General features: G+C 37.3%; 1 protein-coding gene across 4 annotated transcripts in view; it reads left to right on the forward strand.

Annotated features, from left to right (window-relative positions):
* The window catches only part of SYT1 (synaptotagmin 1), a 328199-nt gene that overhangs the window by 26808 nt on the left and 279896 nt on the right, over positions 1 to 21495 (forward strand). The window contains exon 2 of one of the 4 annotated variants that reach the window (XM_021528114.4): positions 13472 to 13623. The exons of the other annotated variants lie outside the window; for them this stretch is intronic. The gene's annotated coding sequence lies outside the window, so the exon portion shown is untranslated. The remainder of the gene's footprint in view (positions 1 to 13471; positions 13624 to 21495) is intronic. 4 annotated transcript variants of the gene reach the window in all.

Raw genomic sequence — 21495 nt, forward strand, 5'->3', positions numbered from 1 at the left:
ATAGCATCCTGTGTTCTCTGAATGTGTCTAGAAGGACATGTCCTCCACTGGAGTAGAGGAAGTGCCAACCCAAATACCTCAGCTTATGCTGCTGTTGAACTGTCCCTCCTCCCTTTCTCCCATGACTTAGTGGTTCTGCCCCCACTTATGCCATTTCTTGCTCTTGTATGAGCAGATGGTAAGTCAGTTCAAGGAACTGAGCCAACAGAAAGTGGATCTAGGAGAAGAACAGTAGTAATTATTTTGGCTGGCTCACAGAGTTGCTCATAACCTACTCATTTAAGCGTGAGTGCCAGTGCAAAAGAAGAAGCATGGCTGCCTGGACAAGGGTATGGAGAGGAAAAAGAGGCTGGGAGCCTTCATTTAGATGCTTCTAGGGGGCTGTATAGTAAGTAGTAACTTTCTAGATGAGTTAAGGGTCTTATATCAGTCAGGATTGATTTTCTGTGTGAGGTAGTTGGGAAAGCAAGGAAGAAGATTGTTTCTTCTTGTTGCCAGTCTACACTTAACTTTTTCCTAGAACAGAGTGTGCTTATTCTTCCCTTGCTAAATCCTGTCTGTCAAGTGAGTTGATTTGGTACTTGTCTTGAAGGAAGTACTTTGCATTACATTTGAGATATCATGCTTTCCCAGTTTGGCATTCCCAAATATCTTCCCCTACATTACTGCATCTGTAAAGAATCTTGACTGTTCTTTTGGTGCTGGTGTTTTCTGTTGTTTTGGGCTTTATTTTTTTTTGTTGGGGGGAGCATGTTTAGTCATTCTTTCCAGTGCAGTGCATAATAAATTATTACATCAGTACATTCATGTGTAGAAGTACAGATAATCTAATATACCCTTCTGTAGTGTATCCTGGGCATTACTGATCCAGGCGTTAGTGTAGGGCACAAGGCAGCTGAGCCCTTGATAGTGCTAATTTCTAAGAAGCTCCAGATGTTATGCCTTTGTACAGCTCCTTGTACACCAAACTGCAAAATCAGTAAAAGGGAGGAAAAGAGGAAGATCTTGTCTGTGCACTCTCAAATGTCACTTCATAAAATGTCTGATTTCAGGTGACTAATAATGTGTGCTCATAGAGCATAAAGGGCCAAAATCACTTCTGTCTGTTGGTCACTCATTTGCTTCAGTAGTTATCTGAGAACTGGAATCTTGGCTTTGGTCCAATGCACAACAGAAGAAATGGGGTGGATAAATAGCTTTTTATCAACAAATTTACAGTGTCTAGACTTTATTCTTAGAAAAAAAAAAAAGCCTTGTGTAGGACATTAATTTATTTTTACCTTGTTCTGCAAATATTAAATGTTTGTTCTGCTAGGCACATTGACAACATTCGGTGACCTTCTTAGCAGAAGCACTACTTTGTCTATGTTTTTGTTGGACTTGAAATACAGCTCATGAATAATTGTTAGTGGACAGGCCTAAGATCAATGGAAGTTGGCTTTCTAGAGGACTTTTGCATCAGAGCCTGAAAGTTTAGCAGTTAACATTTTCTCACCATTGCATTTATGTTGTGTGTGCCCCCTACTAGTGGGATCAGGGCCTCCTTTACACTTGGCCCTCTATGTTTAAATCCGTGTTCTATTAGTCAGGATGTTGGAAAAGTTGTATTTCCAAATTGTGTTAGTGATTGACCCCATCTTTTTGAGACTTGTTACAGAGAAGGAACAAGGTAACTGAGAAGCAGAGGGCACCGAAGAGGGACCTGAGTAAGGTTACAGAGGAATGAGTAATTCTAAATTACTCAGTAAGATTGCTTCCTTTTTCCTTTGGACAGGGAAAATACAGAAATTTTTTTTGTAGTGATGACAGTAGAAGTCATTGCTTTGAAACTAGTGAACTGGATCAACATACCTGCTTTTGCTTCACTTGGGGAAAACTGTAATTTATAGATCTAATCACAGATATCTCAAAATATTTGGGCATTCCTTATAATAATGTGTTGCACTTACAGTTTTATTTGTAATTTTTATATGACATCTGAGAACCTGATAAACACTGTAGTCTTCACACCCTAGATTCAGTGTGTGAACTCTTCTCTCCATCCAAATCATGAGATGCCAACTCCTGTGAGGGTCATATCCACTGGTAAATGTGGTTTTGTGCTTGAGAGAGACACTCAAGATCTATTGCTGCTTATTTAATTCTTGTTTAACTGGGTTTTTCAAAGTCATCTGCTGAATTCCTTGCAGGGCTGCAAACAGACTTCTTAATTCAAAAATTTTTTCCACTTAGACTTACTTAGATTTATGAGTGTTGAAAGGATTTAACAAATACAGTGACATAAACCTTGCAAATACTGATCAGAGCAAGCAAGTGCTATTATCCATGGTTTAACAGATGGCTAATCTTAGAATATATGCTCATTTCATCTTTACTAGCACTACAGACAGCTTTGCTGGTGTTGAGTAACTCTTGCCTGCTGAAACTGGGAATGCGGCTCCCGTCTTCAGCAGCTATTCATCTGAAGCCAAAGTTTAACTGTTTAACTTCTCCCTTCACTATCATTCATACTAAAATAAAAGTGAGATGCTTCACTATTCAATAAACTTCTAAAAAAATCTTGAATTACTGAATAAAAACTATTACAAATTTTTCTGTAGTGATTTGTTTATGATTATGATTTTTATTTTTTAGGTCTTCTTGAAACTTTAAAACCTCATAGATCCAATGAAGATCCTGTGACTTTAAAAAAATGTTCTCCCAGTAATTTATTAAATGAAACTGCTATTTTCATTTAGGCAAATGCTTTTTGTTCTCTAAAATAAACTTTGATAATGTTGCCTACCAAAAGCTGTGATAGAACTACTGGATGCCTGGCAGTGAAAGAACTATGTTAAATAAAATCTAAAGCATGTTTCTAAATCATGTAACAGAAAATAGGAATAGGAGTACCATTTGAGTTATTCCACAGTCTTGCTTATTTTATTACATAACTTGTTTTCCTTTTCTTTTAAAGCTGTAGGTACTGCTTGATGTTTAGGGTTTGAAAAAGAGAATATGCCTTGAGCATGTGTGGCATGGTGTTATTTTTCTTCTGTGTGTTCAGCCCCCACCCATAAGCATTTTGATGCTGAATGTTTCTTCCTCATCATGGAGGAAATGTAAAAATCTGGAGGGTTAAAAATAAGGTAATTGGTCTTTGCAAAGCTAAAAAGCTACTGTGTGATGTCATGGAGGCCAAGGCATGGGAGAGAATTGAAAACAGATTGTGGTTTTGCTTTGTCTGTATAGCTTGTGATGTTTTGCTGCTATTATAGTGCCTTTTATCTCGTAGAATGTTTGACTGAATGCCTGCGTTGAGCATGATTCTTAATAGAAAGCACCGAATGTTTATCCTGCACTGTTTGGACAGCAGATCTCAGAAAACTGGTGAGAACTGGTGGCAGTGATCGATTTATGACTAGGATCCCTCTTTATTTCATATTTTGGTAAACAAAAAGTGTTGACATTCCCCTTTTAGACATGGAAGGGAACAGGCACTGTAAATCAAACTGAAGCTAGGTTGTGCTTGTGCAAGAACACAGTGTTTTACCCAGTGATGAAATTATGGTGACTTGTGGGTTGGGACAGACACCTCCTCATCATACCAAGTGACCGGTCAGTGAGTGCCTCCACTGGAGGCTGATTCATCTTCACCTTGCTGCAGAGGCAGCAGAGGACTTGGTGTCCAAGTACTGCATGGGTATTATTCCAGGAACTTGTACCTTTTATTTAGTGATTTTTAATTATTTTTTATTTCATTAACGTTTTAAAATTCATGATACGTTTTTAAGAATATGTTAGTATGCAGAAATTGTGCAAGTAAAAGCCTCCTTCCCTGTCTATAGCCTGTTTTTCCTTTTATTCATGTTTGCAGCAGCACCAGGCTGAGAGACTACACTTTAAAACTGGGAAGTATACATGGGATTTTCAAACAGCCTTATTCTTTTATATCCTCTAATTCATTTTTTTAGTTTTCATTATGTCATTTCTACATTTCTACCTTATTCATTGGTAAAATAGGTTTGCTAAAGCATCGTTAATAACAATGTTATTAATGCTGCTTGTTTAAACATTTTTATACTAATTAGAAACATCTAATCACCATCTGTACTTTTGCCCTCTGTCATAGGGAAGATCGAGATCAAGCAAAACCAGAATGAAGTCTTTGCTGCCTTTGAAGTCCTAGGAGGTTTGGTTACAAGCTTCCACTGAAGAAATGGGTGGTGTTATACCTGGTGTCAGTTATCAGCTCTTACTCGACAGAAAGCTAATTTATGCACACTGATAGTTGGGCTCAGAGAGTGGATTTTAGCTCAAAGAGTAATGGTTAAAATTTTAATAGACCAGTGGTTCAGCTCATTTGGCCTGCTGGTGGCATTTACTCATGGTGACTGTAACATCTGGTGCTAAATGTTGTTTAAGCATGTGCGCGTATTTGATTTGAATTACAAAGAAGCAGCACTGTAGCTGCTGAGGTCTGTAGCTCCACTGGAAACTTTTGGGGCTTTTTATAAATGTGAAATTGCTCACCTTTGGATCAGATTGAAGCAGGGTCTGTATTGTTCAAGACTAAAAGAGAAGCAGCTTTCTTCAAAAGCCATCTTCTCTGAATGAAGAAAATCATACAGAATTTCGTAATCATTTCCATACAAAGTCTGAATGCCTGAGCAGCCCCAGAATAGGTACCAAAAACTCTGCAACCAGTGCTGTAAATGAAGGAAAGTGGTAGAATGACCCTACTTCAGACAGCAGTTAGCAGTCTCAGTGTGGCTGCTGTTGTCTCCAAGAGTGCTATCCCTTCAGGGTGAAAATCCTTGGAATAGGATGGCCGCTGTTGGAAATACAACGTGGTTTGCAGATAGGTTACCAACACTGTGTATTCTTGTAAGACTGCAGTTTCATTCTCTCATGTTTTCAGTGCAGCCTTGAAGAATGAAAGGATGGTTATGGTCTGCTGGTTAATAAATCCTCAGATAGAGCTTGAGTTTAACTCCATCTTGAAGTCAGTTGAGTCAGAGCAGTTCTGGGCTATGCTTGGAGCCCCTTGAATATTCTCCCTATGAATGGAAAGAGTAAGGTATGTCATGACAGTCTCCTCTCAGATAATCTGAGACTGTAATGTGAATGGTAAGGAGAGATAGAGACTTGGTGAAACTTTATGATCTGTTTAATGAAAATTCTTTATCAAGAAGGTCATGCTGATGATCACTTAAACTTTCATTTAACAAAAAGCGAACTATAACAGCCTTTGCAATTACTTTTTTTTAAAGCAAAACTGATTTATTTGAGGTAATGGAATGTTTTTCTGGCAACATATATTACCTTTTTTTCTTAAGTTTGAGTTCTTTTACAGTGTCAGTTAAAATAATTTTGAAAATTACAGTTTAAGTATTATATCAAAATTTAAGAATCACAAGTGTTTGTTTTGGTGCAAAACTTCTATGTTGCTTCTGCCATGTTTTGATGAAGTATTTAAAGTGATCAGAATATGAACTACTTCATGCTGTTTAAATTGATCAGAAGTATATACTTGATTCTTTATGAAAAATACTACATGGTGTATTACTTTATTTGTCAGAATCTTCACAGAGTTTTCACTTTACCTAGGATGGATGACATGTTTTAGGATCCATCTTATTTTATAATTTAACTTTTTACTTAAAATCTTTCATTTTTTAAGAAAGTAACTGGTGAAAATAGTCTTCTGGTAATATTGATTCATCTGTCTTTTACTTCTAGGCGAGTGTTTAAAAATGGCAATCAACTTGTTTAAATAGGAAAAATCCCACAAACCCAAAAACTAAACAAACAAAAAGCAAACAAGAAAAAAACAAAAAAACCTAAAAAAGCCACAACCCAAAGAAAGCCCTTCAAAAACACAGAGATCAGTAGGATATATCTGTGGATGATCAGCAGTCAACTTGGCGAAGTAACTAATGCACCAGAGAGCTTCTTTATGGCAGGAAGGGAAACCCTGCAACAAAACACTTGATATGCACACCCCACAATGCTACCCAAAATGTGTTAAAAGATCTAAACTTCTCCTCTAATCTTTCTGCCCAAGGCTAGTTTTCATTTTCAAAGCATAATAAAGTAGCAGTATAATTAAAACTTACAGTGCAAAAGATGAAGCAATGCAGAACTCAAGATTAGTTCCAGTTGGTTCAATTTCAACATCAATAACCCTAAATAACTGTTCTAAAGATGAAGTATACCCTCTAAAAATCATATTTGAATTATCCAATGAGAGAGACATTGAACTAGAGATAATTCTGGTTACTTTGTTTCAGCAGGGTTCAGAATGCTGGTGCTTTGGTTTGTAATAGGATGCCAGAGCAGGTATAGTGATGCTGAGATGGCTGTTCAGCTGCTTCCATGTGTGGTCTCGTTTGTTTTTTTTCCCTCATTAGACAAAAAGTTTTTATTCATGAGTTTATACCAATCAAGAAATAGATTTTAAAGCAGTTATGCCATCTACAGAATTGGTTGTAATTATGAGGAACATTAATCAACAGTTCTGATCTTTCTGATTAGTAACTTTTAAGCATAAGTGAAGAAGAAAACACAATTGTATTGTAAATAAAAGTAACTGAACTCCATACTCTGGTTTGTGCTCGAATGTGTGTCAAGAGGAGGTCAGTGTAACCTAGGCTAGTTGGTCAGAGGTGTAACCAATACATTGGTTTGCCCAGGTTTTAAATGAACTAGGCTTAGAAAGGTGTCTCTCAATCAGCCCACTTATTTGTGCTACTTCATTATTGTCCAGTCTTCCATGTAGTATGGTCAGTGCCAAAATAATCTTCTGCATGTGTATGAGCAGATTTCTTGCTTTTTTGCATTTATTGTTTTTTCCAGTAAAAGCTAAAACCATCTGAAAAAACCCAGAAATCAAACCAAGCCCCAGAAGTTTGTTTGCATATCTAGTTGGAGTCATCTTGGTCTCACCTTTCTCCTACTTCGTAGTAAGTTTGCCTTCCCTTGACCTGGGGCAAGGGTAAAAAAGTATTTTTTGGTATGTTGGTAAACTTGCTAAGAAGCAAATACAGAGAATAATTTAAATTACCTCTAGTTAAAATAACTAGTCTTCTTTGTTTTTTTCACTTGGTAATGTTGTCACATTAAAATACAGTTGTAAAATGACATCGTGAGACCCTTAAAAAGACAATGACATTTACTGAAGTCAGAACATGTAGGTAAACAACATCCATGTCTTGACCAAAACAAGCATCAGAGTGCTTGGGGTAAACAAATATCAGTATCCTAACAAATTTGATCACAGTCTATGTGCATGGCATATTTTGGAATATTGTAGGGCAATTTTGGCAACTACCTTGGATGATCCCCTTCATTAAGTTTAGACAGAAGGGGTATATGAAAAAGCCTTGATACTCAGTTGCAGTGCTTCATAACTAAACTTACTCTGTAGTAGGAAAATTATCTCAGATGTATAGTTTGATTTGGCATAAAAACAAAGTTGTTTCTTTGTTAAAAAGAATGTGTTACTGTATAAGTTGAATCTTCTCTTCTCCTCAGTCTTTTATATAAACACTATTTCTTTAGCACTTTACATAGTGCTCTTCAGGTTCAAAACCCTTGACAGAAATTATTGTAATTAGTTCTCACATCTCCTCTGAGAGAGGTGAGTAAATATCATTATCCTCGTTTTTACAGATGGGGACTCTCATCTGGAGAGGTTAAGTAACTTGCCTAAGGCCACAAGGGGGAATATTGTCATAGCTAGTCCTGAAAACTCAAGAGCTGTTCCCTTAGTCCTGTACTTCATTTGCGTGCTAACTCAAGTTGTTAATTGTTACTTCTGTGTTAGAGAAACTTGTTCTGTGATTTTACTCCTCTATCTTGGCAATAATTTAAGGAAAGAAGAGATTGGATTTTCTTCAGTTAGATTTATAGTATAGTAATACAGCCTCCTTCAACAGAAATGCCAGGTGACTTTCCTGCTATGACTGTAATTAAGTAGAAAAGGTAGTAGGCAATGCCCGTTACAGTTTTCCATGCAGTACTGCCCAGAGACTTCGTCAGCTCAGGTCATGTTATGCCTGCAGCTTGGCTTTATTGGAGATGCCAAATTGAGTTTTTTTCAAGCTGTGTATGTTCTCAGGAAAATACATATATTGATTGTATGTTCTTCTGTAAAGAACTCTTTTCTTACATAAAGAACATACAAAAGCAGGCATTTGTGCATTGTTATTTAAGTAATTCAAAGTACTACATGCCTTTTGTTGTGTTTTACAGGCTGTTGTATTGAATGTCTGGAAAAAAAAAATCTTGTCTCTTGGTCTCATCCTCAACTAGAGGATATTTCAGGAATTGAATTTGCTGTTTGACTTTTCCTGTTTCTTAAACTTTGAGGAAAAGTTAGTTACAATGCTAAGAATTAAAGGAATTTAGAGGACTACTCAATATTGTATTTTAAAAGGATACTGAATAGAAAAGAATGGAAAGGATGAATTATATTTTAGAAATATGTTGCTTTTCTATTAACAGCTATACCATGAAAAATGGAATTGTAGCCAAGATATATGATATGCATATAATGTTAATACAACTAGTATCTTTTAGGTCCATTGACTGTGAGACTGCTAACATTAGTACAGTGGTACAGTGGAGGAAGCTGTGAGGCTCAAGTTACCAGTAAGTGGGCAAATGGGTGAATGCTTGCAGGTTTCCAGTCACACAAGAAGTGATGGAGGACAAATGGGAGAGAGGACATTTTCCAAGGAAAGTTGTCCAAGTGGTACTTGTAATGATTAAGATAAGAACTCAAACTCAGGATGGAGCTTGTACTCTCTTGTTCAGTCAGACCTTTTCGTTTTCCAACTTGAACTTGAATTATTGTAAGATTTTTTCTGTCATCTTCTCCTAGTTTCATAGGGACAGGTGTGGAACTTGATTGATTTACCTGCACCTGTATTTTTTTGGTATTTCATAGATGGTGTGAGATTTCTCTGCAGGGCTGCTGGGTGCTACACAAGAGCCTTGAGAGCTCTGCATCCCACTTCTGTAAGATGCTTGGTGTACTCAAGGTGATAGCACCATGTGCCTCGTTGGGGCTTCTCTGATGTCATCTTCTGAGTCCTGTAATACATGTAACAGATTATAAACCTCTTTCTCAGTTGCTTCTCACAGACATTTATACCAGAATGGAAAGATGAAAAGGTGGAAGGAGCCCAAGCAAGAGAATGACATAATACGCTTTATGAATCCAAATGAAGGAAAAAATACTCAATATTTTGCCAGACATTCTGGGAGCTATGTGCTTGGCATATGTGCAGCAAGAGATTTGATCAGCTACCACTGGGGTGGCAAAATTAGTCATCAGTGGAAGTGTTAGGTAATTTTTCATGCTAATGATTAAACTAACTGGAATCTTCACAGAAACCTAGGATGTAAAGCTTGAAAAATTAAATTGTCATTTGCTAGCATGCTATTCCACCTTCTTTCCAGACACACATACTCTCTTTTATATTGAGTTATGGGATTATTTTGTCTGTAAATTCAACTGAAATCTCTCCAGGAAGAATCATATCACATATAACTGTTTGTAATGTGTATTATAAAAATCATCCTTTTTTGAGTGTCCTGCTCTATGGTTTTAAAACCAATGAATCTATTTAAATTATGATTTGCAAGGGTTTTATTCTGTTAGCTAGGCTGAAAACATTGGTCCCTTTTGTTTTTACACAGTATGAATACTGGGTTATCTTCAAGTATTTGTTTAACCCAAAAGTAAATACTTTATCATTGGATTTTACCAATTAAAGGAATTAGCTATACAAAATAACTATTTAAATTTCTCCACTTCCCTACACTAAAGTCACCAACGTTTGCTTGCTTTAGAAACATCATCTAGAAATCTTGATAGTAAAACTTTATCGAAATATCATTATTCTTTGTTATTTTGAACTAAGGGTATCCTTCACTTTTGCTTTGGCTACCATAGCTTGCTAAATGACATCACTGCAAGCAGTTCAGGATTTCAATTTCCTTCCTTTTTTTCTTTTGCAAACTCTGGGGCAATATTTAGATTATTAATATGCCTCACAAAAAAAAGCAGGAAGATTTGTGTGTTGGTAATGAAGAGGTAGGTGTGATTTCACGTTCTCTGACTTGACCCTCTTTCTTTTCTGCCCCATGTCATCACTGGCAGCAGAATCAGCAGTGTAAAGCACATGTCTTATGTAGTTATGATATCTCAACTACTCAAAATCTATGAAACTGATTTTGTTTGAATTTTGAAACTTTTTATCTGGCCACCTGTGTTACTCCTATGTGTCTATAACAGTATGTAGCAGAAGGACAGGGCTGGTGGAAAGATGAAGGAGAAGGTAAAATATGGATGTGATAAAAGCAGAGATAGTTTAGATAAATGTTGAAAGGAGCATTTTGGAAACCTCTAATCAAATACAGGCTGTGTTCTTTTTTAAACAGAAAAGAAGATTTAGGAGAGAAAATATGCATTGCTATTGTCTACCAGATTTGGGCTTCTTGCAGGCAGGTAGGAAGACCTCTAAATCAGGAAAGCAAACACCACTCTGCCAAATTCACCATCAGGAGCCAAAAGAAGAACCAGAGAAAAAAAAATCCCCAAAGCTGATTATATCACGATCAGGACTCCTTGATAATGGATCCATAGGATAAATCTGAGGAAAGGATAAGCTAACATCAGGACTCGGGAGCAAACACGGGAATGAAAGGAATGAATAAGCCAGTAAACTCATCCTGCTGCTCGGAGGTTTTCCATGTGGCTGCCTGCTAACTCCTTGGGGTAGGATCTCTTCTTGTAGAAGTAGTCACAAATGTGACAGCTGATTTGCCCCCAGACAGACAATGATTCATTACTATCCATGTATGACAGGGTCTCTAAAAGTTAGGACATTGGAAGATATTATTACAGGATTGCGGAAGACAATTTCAGTGCAAAATCCTTTTTTTGGGTTGCCGTGCAAAATTCTCAACAAATGCTTGCAAACATACATTTTCTAAATGTCATTCTTTCTAAAGCAAATAGTATCTCAGAACAAATATACAGAGAGAGTAACAGGACAAAATGGTGAACAATCATGTTGCCATTTTCAGTACTATATTTACTTCTCACCAAAGAATTAATGTTCCTGTCAGCTTCAATACTGAAGTTTAAACAGTTCTCAAGTCCTTTCTCTTCATGAAATCTGTGGTGCTGTTTCGTTATGCTAACTTGAGTAATAGCAACAATCTGGCTTTGAACTGTAATAGAATATAGGGTGCATGAAGAGGAATTTTAATCAGTCTATAGTGTCTAGATATTCTTGGCAGGGTGATGATTGCATCATTCCAGGTAACGTTTACTTGAATTGTAATGCATGAATAAATGGCATGACCTGACTGCACTTACTAGAATCATCTTCCTTTTTGTCAAAGTTGCTTCATTTTAGAGTGATAATTATCTCAGCTTACATTAGGTGCAGAGATACACACTTCTTCTATCACCTTATGTCAGAACAAAAAATATCCCAAATCTCTTATTTATTTGCATATACAGGAATTCTGGACTGGGCAGGCACTTAAGGACCAGTGCAGTTACTTTTATAGATGATGTGAGTCTTTCCCTGGATTTTAATGAGAGATTCATCCCATTTCAAAGTAATCATTGTGAAAGGAAAACAAAACAACTGAAAAATAGTGAGGTATTATGTAATATATACTAAACCTCCAAAAATGAATCATGTAGCAACAAAAGTAGGTGCTATGATTACTAGCTTTGACAAGGAAATTGCTGTTGCTAGGAAGAGTCTAATTACAGGAACAACTCTAATAAATAAGCATGAATCTTCCTTCCCCCTTTTTCTGATAGGATGGGGGAGTGAGATTTCAAGTTGGAGCTGGAAAATAAGTAATCTTATAAATAATACTCTTCAAATTTCTTTTATAAAAACTTAATTCGATGTGAATTATAGATTAAGTTATACCTGCTGCAGGAATGATAATCCGGTGATAGTGTTGAATGATAATTTTCCCAGCTGATGACTTTAAAGAGTTTATCATTTGATACATTCCTGGTATAATACATAATACATACATTTACATTCCTGGTAAAACTACAACTTGTAACATGTGCTAAATGAAGGTTTTAGTTGAATAGGGAAAGGGAGAGACACAGCTTTTGTAGTGCCTTGTTCCATAGCCTTTTGCTTCAACCTAAAAATTTTTAGAAGACAGTGTTGTTGGTTTTTTTGGGGGTTTTTTTGCTGTTTTTTTTTAAAGTGAATTACAGAAATTTGAACTAAGTTTAATTCAAGTAGCTAAATGGTGACAAGCTGTTTCAAAAATGTAGTTGTAGCTGTAAGCTAAACTTAGTCTCTTACTAAAATGATAAAATATTACTTTTCCTTTGAAAGTAAAATGTGTGGGTTTTTAACAGAAAGAGAGAACAAGGAGCAGGATACCACTATATTTGGATATAAATGAAAATACATTCTTCCAGTCTTAAAGTACAGTTCAGCTTTTACTGTGATGTGTAAGCTAGAGACCATTTTGCAGAACTGGGGTGCAAGCCTATGTTGATCTCAGCTGTTCTTTTCACAGTTTAGCACACATATGCAGGATAAAATTACAGTGAAAATTAATGTAAAAGCTGTGAAGTCAAGCAATAAAACCTTGGCAGTACTCACTATTATGTGCTCAGGCATCTTTATTTCCCTTGTCTTCATGTATTAGGATAGGTTTCTTTCCTTATGATCATACAGGAATAGAAGAAGCATTTATTTCTTGTCTCTAGTCTCCAGAGATTATTCTCAGTCTTCTTGCAGTCCTCTCAGTCTTGTCTACTGCCCATTATATTGTCCAGCTGAGATGGAAGGCTGAAAGCTTGATATAAAATTAAAGACCCACAAGAAATCTAAATTAAGGTTGTATCTTGCTCTAAATGGTACCAGTAAAATGCAAAACATTATTGATATGCATGTTGGAGGAAGTAGATGTGGAGTTCATAGTGTTATTAGTTTTGTGCCAGCTTTCTCTAGCAAGAATAACAGGTCAGATTTAGGATCAGCCACTTGATCCTAAATCTAAAGCTAGCAACTTTTAATAGCTTCAGCCTGACCAAATTTGCATGTATTTTCATGGGTCAGCTCTTTTGACTCCTTTCCCATATCCTCTCATATTTTAAACAAAGCAAGTGGATTGAAAAGAGTGTGGAGAAGGTGGAAGAGGGAAGCGAAAGAATACCAGCATGTAGAAAATTACATATTTATACTTCAGCTTAGTTTTTGAAAAGCAGTTTTTCAATCTACAAGCTAGCCATGTTTCTCCCACCCTTTCCTCTGAAGGCTGACAAAGTAGGAGATGAAGCTGGGTGATTTTAGCCCCATTGTTCAGTCTGCCAGAGCTGTAAGCAACTAAACAATGACTGTGTACTTAAAAAAGCATTTGTTAAATGTAATGTGGGTGTTGTGAGCTCTATGATAAAATAAAATGAACTATATTTTAATAGGATTAATCAGCTCGATACCAGCAAACCTGGATACCAGTTGAAGAACCGGTTACTCCTAAGAATGAATGTTAAAAGGAGACCACCACCACAGGTCCATCTGAGCCTATCCTAAAATAATATGGCTTAAGGAGAAAAAGGAAATTAAATGCCAGGTATGATTATTTTGGAAATCATGGAAAATTGTTTATGTGACCTTATAAGCTATTTTATAATCAATGACTAGAGAACATTAAAAGTGTTTATTGATCCAACAGTAGTAATTTAGTTTCAACACACCATGTTTAGGGTCTGATTCATGGTCCATTAAAGCAGAAACCTTCAGTAACTCATATGAAACCATCTGTAATACTTGAGGTGTACTTAATTTGGGTGTAGCCTTTCCAGTGTTACTTCTTAAAGGAATAGATTATTTTAACGCATGTATATACATTTTTCATTTTTCAGATGCAAAGGGGAGAATGGTTTTGGATGGCTGGTTCTTAATGAAATGCAAAATGTAGTTGAATTTATTGCATTAGATAAGCAAAACAGCAAATATCAAAGATTTGTGAAGAGACAGTGCCAGGAGCATTAACACTGACAAGTCTTGTCTTGTTTCTGGCCAATCTGCAAATCTAAGCTGACAAAGAAATGCATAAACCACCAAGCTCCAAGGTCTGGAGCATCCTGCCAGGTATAAAAAAGAAAAGAGAGAAAAAGAAACCAAGAATAGAGAAAAAAAACTTGCCTTATTTAGGCATCTTAATGAGATGGAGATTACACGGTTTTATGAAAATAAAGCAATACACTATTCTGAAAGAAAAAAACTTCTGTACAGGTTTGCTTTCATTCCTATTTTTTTTTCCTCAAGAGGAATGTTGGCAATGATTTGAAAGCCATGCTCTTGAAAAAAGAGTAGCTGAATCTTTGGCTCACTCTTATGGTGGTAACAGCACATAGATCACTTTGCCTAGAATATTTCTAAATTTAGAAAGCTGTGAAATTTCCTACTAAAACATGAGTCCAAAAGAACGGTTAAGTTCACATGAAAAAGACAAACCCAAAACAACAAACTGAAGCCATTCAAAAACCACTAGTTTGGGACTCAACAGTCAGTCCTGCTGTTGTGGCAAGCCCTTGCAGTCTAGATCTTGGTCTAGACTTTAAATGATTTTGGCCAGCTAGGCAAAGTTAAGATAAATTAATTGATCTCAGGCCAGAAGCTCTGAACTTCCGAAAAGTTTGTCTCAGGTAAGAAATTCAGACCTTAGTACATTTCTGTTATGTATAGAGCAGATGAAATTTGTTACCATATGTAGCTGGGGCTTCTAAGAGCTGTTCTCAAGAAGTATTTCTAGACAACATAATTCACCTGGACTATGAAATGCAACAGCATCTGTGATTTCTAATAATATTGCTTTTTTTTGTAGACCATAACACATTGGTGTTGACATTTAAGTATTGCTCAGTGAAGATGTTTCACAGCTTGAAGGAGAGGAAAATTTTCTCTTCCTCAGCACATCATGATTCTTTTTTTCTGATTGGCTAACTCCAGCAGTAGGAAAGGGGAAAGGCCTGAGCAGCAGCAGAAGAAGGGTCACTCTTTCAGCATAGCCTTCCCCCCAGGTGCCATTTTCTGTTTGTGTTCTGTGGCTGCTCTGTTCTTACTTTTTTACTAATTGGCCTCTGTTGCCCCTTCAGTTCCCTCTCAGTGATGACTCTTCCCATCATCCCTCATTGTCATTGGAAAGGCTGGCGCTCGCAGTTGGGGCACTTTTTGAATTACTGGCTGCCATTCCTAGGAGAGGCTGTAACTCCAGGCAAGGAGAGGAGAGAGTGTAAGACCCCCATAAAACTGCCCGCCACAGCACCACTGGCAATCTCCATGTGGCACAGCATTCCAGCATATCTTTACACTCCACAAGGTGTTTTGGAAGGCCCAGAAAATGGCTCATGACCTTTCTACACTCATGTGACCTCATACAAGTACTCCATTCAGAAGTACTCACTGAGAAAATACAGTAGTGTTTTTTGGTCTCTGTCTTTTTGGTTATGGTCAATATTTGCCACAGAATTTTGACTCCATAATTGGTAGGGTTTGCCAAGATCTGATTTCCTCAACCTATCAATGTTTATTTATGTCCTTTGATAAAGTGATTTTTAGCCTGGCTGTAATATAGTTCACTCAGGGAATGAATGTATCATTAATTAACCTCACTTACTAGCTGGGACGTTTAAGGTTGACATCAGATATGATCAGTACACTGTGCACAGTGGAAGGATGCTGTCTCTCTGAACTACTCCAGAAAAAAACAGTAATCAAGTGACCTCATTTTATTTCTCTTGCATCTCATAATGAGTTACATGGACTGACCATTACTGTGAGTTGTTGCATATATAAGTCCATTTTAAAGTTAATAACTCACAGTGACATCTGCAAGTCCATTTGATTTCCTCAGTGCAGGCATAGGAAATATTTAGAGATTAACCTGTAGCATTGGTTTGTTATGTAAATGGAACTCAAACTGTTTTTTCCCCAAGCTAGCAGTTCACAGTGTTGTGGGAATATGCCCAAGGCAGTGTCTGTTGAAATTACTAATAAAATTACATCCTTTTATTTATTTGTTTTTAAACAGAGAGGATATTTTTCAAACCTGTAGTAAACAGGAGAGATAAAAGAATATTTTTTAGTCTTTCTTGTCTTGTGGCCAAAACATTTTTTGTCTCCTTCTTGTGACGAAAGCTTCACATAAGCCTGTAGAATCATAGAACAGCTCAGTTGGAATGGACCTGTCAGGATCATCGAATGCACCTCCTGTCCCTCCACAGGACACCCCAAGAATGACATAATGTACCTAAAAAGCATTGTCCAAATACTTGCACTCTTTCAGGCTTGGTGATGGGACTATTTCCCTGGGGAGCCTGTTCCAGTGGTCAACTACCCTCTGGGTGAAAATCTTTTTCCTGATATCCAACCTAAACCTCCCCTGACTCGGCTTCATGCCATTCCCCTGAGTCCTATCACTGGTCATTGGAGAGAAGAGATCAGTACCTTCCCCTCCTCCTTCCTTTGTAGGGATGTTGAAGATCATGATGAGGTCTTCCCCCACTCTCCTTCAGGCTGAAGAAACAAAGTGACCTCAGCTGCTCCTCGTATGGCATCCAGATATTTATCATGCTTGTGGCCCTCCTTTGGACACTCTCTAATTGCTTCATGTCTTATATTAATGCTCCCTGGGCACAAGCCTTGAGGTGAGGCTGCCCCAGTGCAGAGCAGAGCAGGACAGTCTCCTCCTTTGCCTGCTTGGTGATGCTGTGCCTGATGTGCCTCGGGACACAATTGCCCTCCTGGCTTCCAGGGCACTGCCGGCTTGTGTTCAACTTGCCCTTAACCAGGACCCCTAGGTCTCTTTCTGCAGTGCTTCTTCCCAGCCTCTGGCTCCCCAGTCTGTGCACACAACCGGGGTTGCCTCATCCCCAGAGCAGAATCCGGCACTTGCTCTTGTTAAACTTTATACGATTAGTAATAAAATAAACTGATATGGCTAAGGCCTCATTGAGCTGAAAAAACAATAGTTTGAGGTCTGATTAACTTGCACAGAGTTCTCAGAAATCCTGACATAATTTACACTAAGGCTGCACTTGTGGAGATCTGTCAACAATGGTGTATTCAAATATGCAGAATAAATTAACTATTTGGAGTTCTGTTTATTCTGCATTTGTTTTGTTGTGCATGTGTCCCATGGACTCTTCTGCCATGGAATATAAAGTACTGGGGCATAAATATAAATCTGTCAGGAAGAGAGTCAGTTATCTAGACCTACCTCCCCTCACTGCAGCAAAGCTACAGTTCTGCGTGTTCCTAGCTGACTGGCAGAGCTTTTTCTAAGCCCAGAAGAGCATTTTACAGGATGAGCATCTGTAAGCTGTGGCTTCTGGCATGTGTCAGTAGCAGACACGTCACACGATGCAGACATTCTACGTATGCTCCTCCTCTACCACTTCCTCCCCTGAGCAGGTGAGCCTTTTGGTGGAGTATATCATGATGTAGGAAAGGGGAAAGATCATGAAAGGATGTATATATTTCTCCAGGAGCAATTTCTGGAGAAAGTGGGTAGGTAGAGTTAGAGCAATAAAAGCTATATTGTCTTTTTTTTGTTTAAATATACTACATTGTCTTGTGTCTCTTTAAATTCTAGCAGGCAGTCACAGTAACAAATAACACTTGTCAACCTATTAATTTTCAAACACGGTCAGGTAAAATTTATAGGTCTGAATTAAGATGTCTTGTAAAGCTTTAAGCTTTTGACAGTTTAATGCTGAGAGGAGTAAGTAGACAGTCTCGGGAAACTTGAGGGATTTTCAGAAGATAGCAGCTTTGTTGTTCTTATTGATGGATTCACTAAAGCTATTTAGTAAAATGATGCTAAGTTTTGTGTAACAACATGGGAAGGTGTGTGGGTGAGATCTGTATTTCTGATCTTCTACCATGTTCTTTCATTTGGAAGAAACCATTAACTTTTTGGGTTTTTTACTGTTTCAAAATGTGGAATTAACAGGTGAACCCTAACAGTATGTTATCTGTTTTTATTCGATCCCTAGGTTTTTTTTTTGCTAATCTTCCCGATTTTATTATACTTTTTCTGTCTCCTTTGATTTAGAGACCTACATGAATAGGGTAGATTTTTTTTGTTTTGTTTTGTTTTGTTTTTTTTATTTAAAAGCACTTAAAGGTCTTAAGTTAAGTATGCACTAGAGGGAGGCCATTTTATAAATGCTTAATTTATAAATGTTCTTTCTTCAGTTAGCAAATTAAACCTGGAATAGTAGGGGCTTTGTGTGAAAAAAGCCCCAAACAAAACAAACCACTGGGTTTCACTATGAGCTGGAAAGATTATTATAATAATTTCCTTGAAAAAATACATTTTTTGATTAACAGGGAAAAACTGAATCTCTGCCACTTTTGCAAAACAAACCTCCTTATCACTAATATGTTATCTTACCCTTGGTTGTCAGCATCATCTGTACTATGATTGTAAAACTTTGCCAATGTTGGCACACACAACTCTTGTTCAGATGTTATATTTAGTATTTTGTTAATGGGAAAACTGTACTAGATTGAGTCCAGGCTTAAGGAGATAAACTCTTCTGTGATTCTTACTTCCAGGCTGGAACAGGCAAAGGCCTAGTGATTCGCAAATGACAGATCTTTGTGGTTTACATCAAGCTACTTCATTAATACGTTGCAGGGTAGAAAATCTTATGAACCTTGCTTGAAAATCTGGAATTCTCCAGGTTGTGCCAGGGAACGGATGCGAGTTCCTCCTTCTAGTTCATACTGCTCTGTGAAAAGAGCTGGGAGATGTAACCAGGAGAAAAAGGGCCAGAGCTTAAGGATTGTCTCCAAGTAGTTGACATGAGCTCTGTAAGAGTTAAAGGGCGAGGTAAGGCTACCGTGTGTTCCTAACGCACCCTGTTGTGTCTAGGTACTGCAGCCCATATGGCCTTCTCTCAGGAGCAGTGGGAACAGTGGGAGAGCGTGGTGCCATATGTTCCGCTATACCTAGTCACTGGCAGGAAGTTAAGGACAATGTGGCAGCTCTAACTTATAATTTCCTTTTATTGGTGTGTGTCTCAGCTTTAATGTCCTCATTTGCATAAGTTTAAATAACTATGTAAATTATAGCTTTGAAACTGACATATGGTATTTTATGTGCACATCTATCCTCTGATGTATACTTAAGGAATACAACACTTTGACTAATAGAGCCCAAATGCTGCACTAGAGACATGTTGCCTGCTTCTACTGTTCCTGTATTTTATGCCTGAAAGAAAGAAAAAAACCTCATTTTATTCCAGGACAGTTACATTATGTAGGAGGCTGTTGAGTCTATCTGGAATTCAGACTGAGCACAGTGTAACATAAACAGTTTGTTCTCCTCAGGGACTAATGTTTTTCGGAAGTCAGATTATTTAGATTTTTTAAAGTCCAGATGAAACTAAAATTTCCAATGCCTGAGCTTTTTAGGAAGTTATTGATGTAAAATAAATCTTGTGGTGCTGTTGACAAATACATTTTTAGTTGTTCTCCTTTTCACACTTGTGAGATTACAGTAGAAAACAATATTGATTTGTGCTATAATACTTCTTACAGTTTTCCGGTGCAAAGACAAACTGTAGTGAGGTGGGTTCCACAATGTTTAGTTGATGTGACTGCCTTACTGCCTTTATTCTTTTTTAAATGGCTGTTTACTGTATTTAAGGTCCAGAGGACAGTTTATGCATCATCCAGTTACTTTTTTACTTGTGTTTTCTTGGGTGTGTTGTACTCGACCATTATCAAGCATAGCTTACAAATGGGAAGCAAGTATATACAACAGTTATATTCTCAAGCTATAGTGTTCTTTTACATGTATTATCCTATTATTCACTTTGCTATTTCATCTGCTAACAATGCAGTTACAGTCTTCTTATGCAGTCAGAGGAACAATGTAGGAAGCTTTTACAACTGACAACATTGCAGATGTCGGAGTTCGCCAAGTCTTAGTCTGTGCTCCTGCCACTGATCCTATGTAGGCTTTGAGACAATGCAAGCTGCTTCCCTTTACTGTGCTATCCAGTCAGTTTTAAAGCCACAAAAGATGTTTGATAGAACCTTGTAGATGTTTGGTAGAATCCCATAATGAAACTTGACAGTGTGTGGAAATGTCCCTTGGCATCTTCACAGGTTTGGCATTCTGCATGCCAGGAAGCCTTGCCGTCTATCACTGTTACTGCACAGCAATTCTTCTGTACCAGTTGAATACCAATTGTTCACGTGTCCTTTGCAGCATGTACATGGACATGCTCCTTTATTCTTTGCTACTTGGAGAACATGAGCTTGATATCTGGGTGTGAAATACTTGTAAGATGTCTATAAAATATTGATAGAACATATGAAAGAAGAAGTAAAAGATAGATTATGCTAGATCTCTCCACTACTAAAATTTCATTGCAGGACTTCTCCCTTTCTCCTCGCCTTCTTCCTGTTCTCCCTGTATCCAGTAGACTTGCTGAGTATTTCTGAGATTCCCAGCTGCTCAGGAATTCTGCATTTCTGTAACTCTTGATTATGTCCATCTTCCTGATTAATTTCCTTCTTGAGATCCTTCAGGAGATGAATGCAGATTGGTATTTTCTCCTAAAACTTGTCCTTTTCCTTAATTACTGTATTTCTTAACTACAGTAAAAGTCCTTCTCTTCCTTTACAGATATAAATGACTGTTTGTTTGATGCATGATGCTTTCTGTATTGATTAAACAGTTAACAATTTATCAACTTGATGAGAGATAATAGTGTCTCCGTATCTCCTCTTGGAGATTTAGAGGAGGATTCCAGACAATTCACTGCAAGCAATAGGAAATGTTTCTATTCTTCATCTGTTCTTGATCCTTCTTTCCTATTCTTGGTGCTTAAATTTAGATGAGAATGGAACTAACCAAGAACTGGTTCAGCCTTCTTGATGAATAAGTTTACTTAATGCAGTAATAAATATATATAATTTCTCATTGAGAGATGGAGTGACAATAATTCATAGCTTTGGGCTAAGACTACACTTACAACGACTGACACCCTAAGCTTCATTCACAGGATACCATGGCACTGGGATAAAGGCAAAGAAAGGAGTAAGCAAAACATCTTGTATTCTTCCTTATATTAGCTGTACTGTTCTTTGCAAAGTGGGTTCTTTCCTAAGAATTTGCTTAAAAGTCTAGAGTGGAACAAATATGTAGCTGTCTATCAATAAAAAGTGGCTCTGCCCATGGCTGATATGCTCTTAAGTTCCATAACAATCCTAGATATGCAGCAACCAGTAAATGAAAGAAAGGTTATAATAAACATTGCAGTTAGTCTGTTTGTAAGATAAGAATTTTGTTTTGGGTAACTGTGGTTATTGAATTCAGTAAACATTGCTATATTTTCATTTACCTTCATAAAATAGTTTAAGTGTACTTCAGCTTCAAGTTTCCCTGAATATGGGTGACAGTATGATCTTTATGTGCAAT

Source organism: Lonchura striata, chromosome 1A (assembly GCF_050655825.1).
Source record: "Lonchura striata isolate lonStrDom1 chromosome 1A, ASM5065582v1, whole genome shotgun sequence".
Taxonomy (NCBI): domain Eukaryota; kingdom Metazoa; phylum Chordata; class Aves; order Passeriformes; family Estrildidae; genus Lonchura; species Lonchura striata.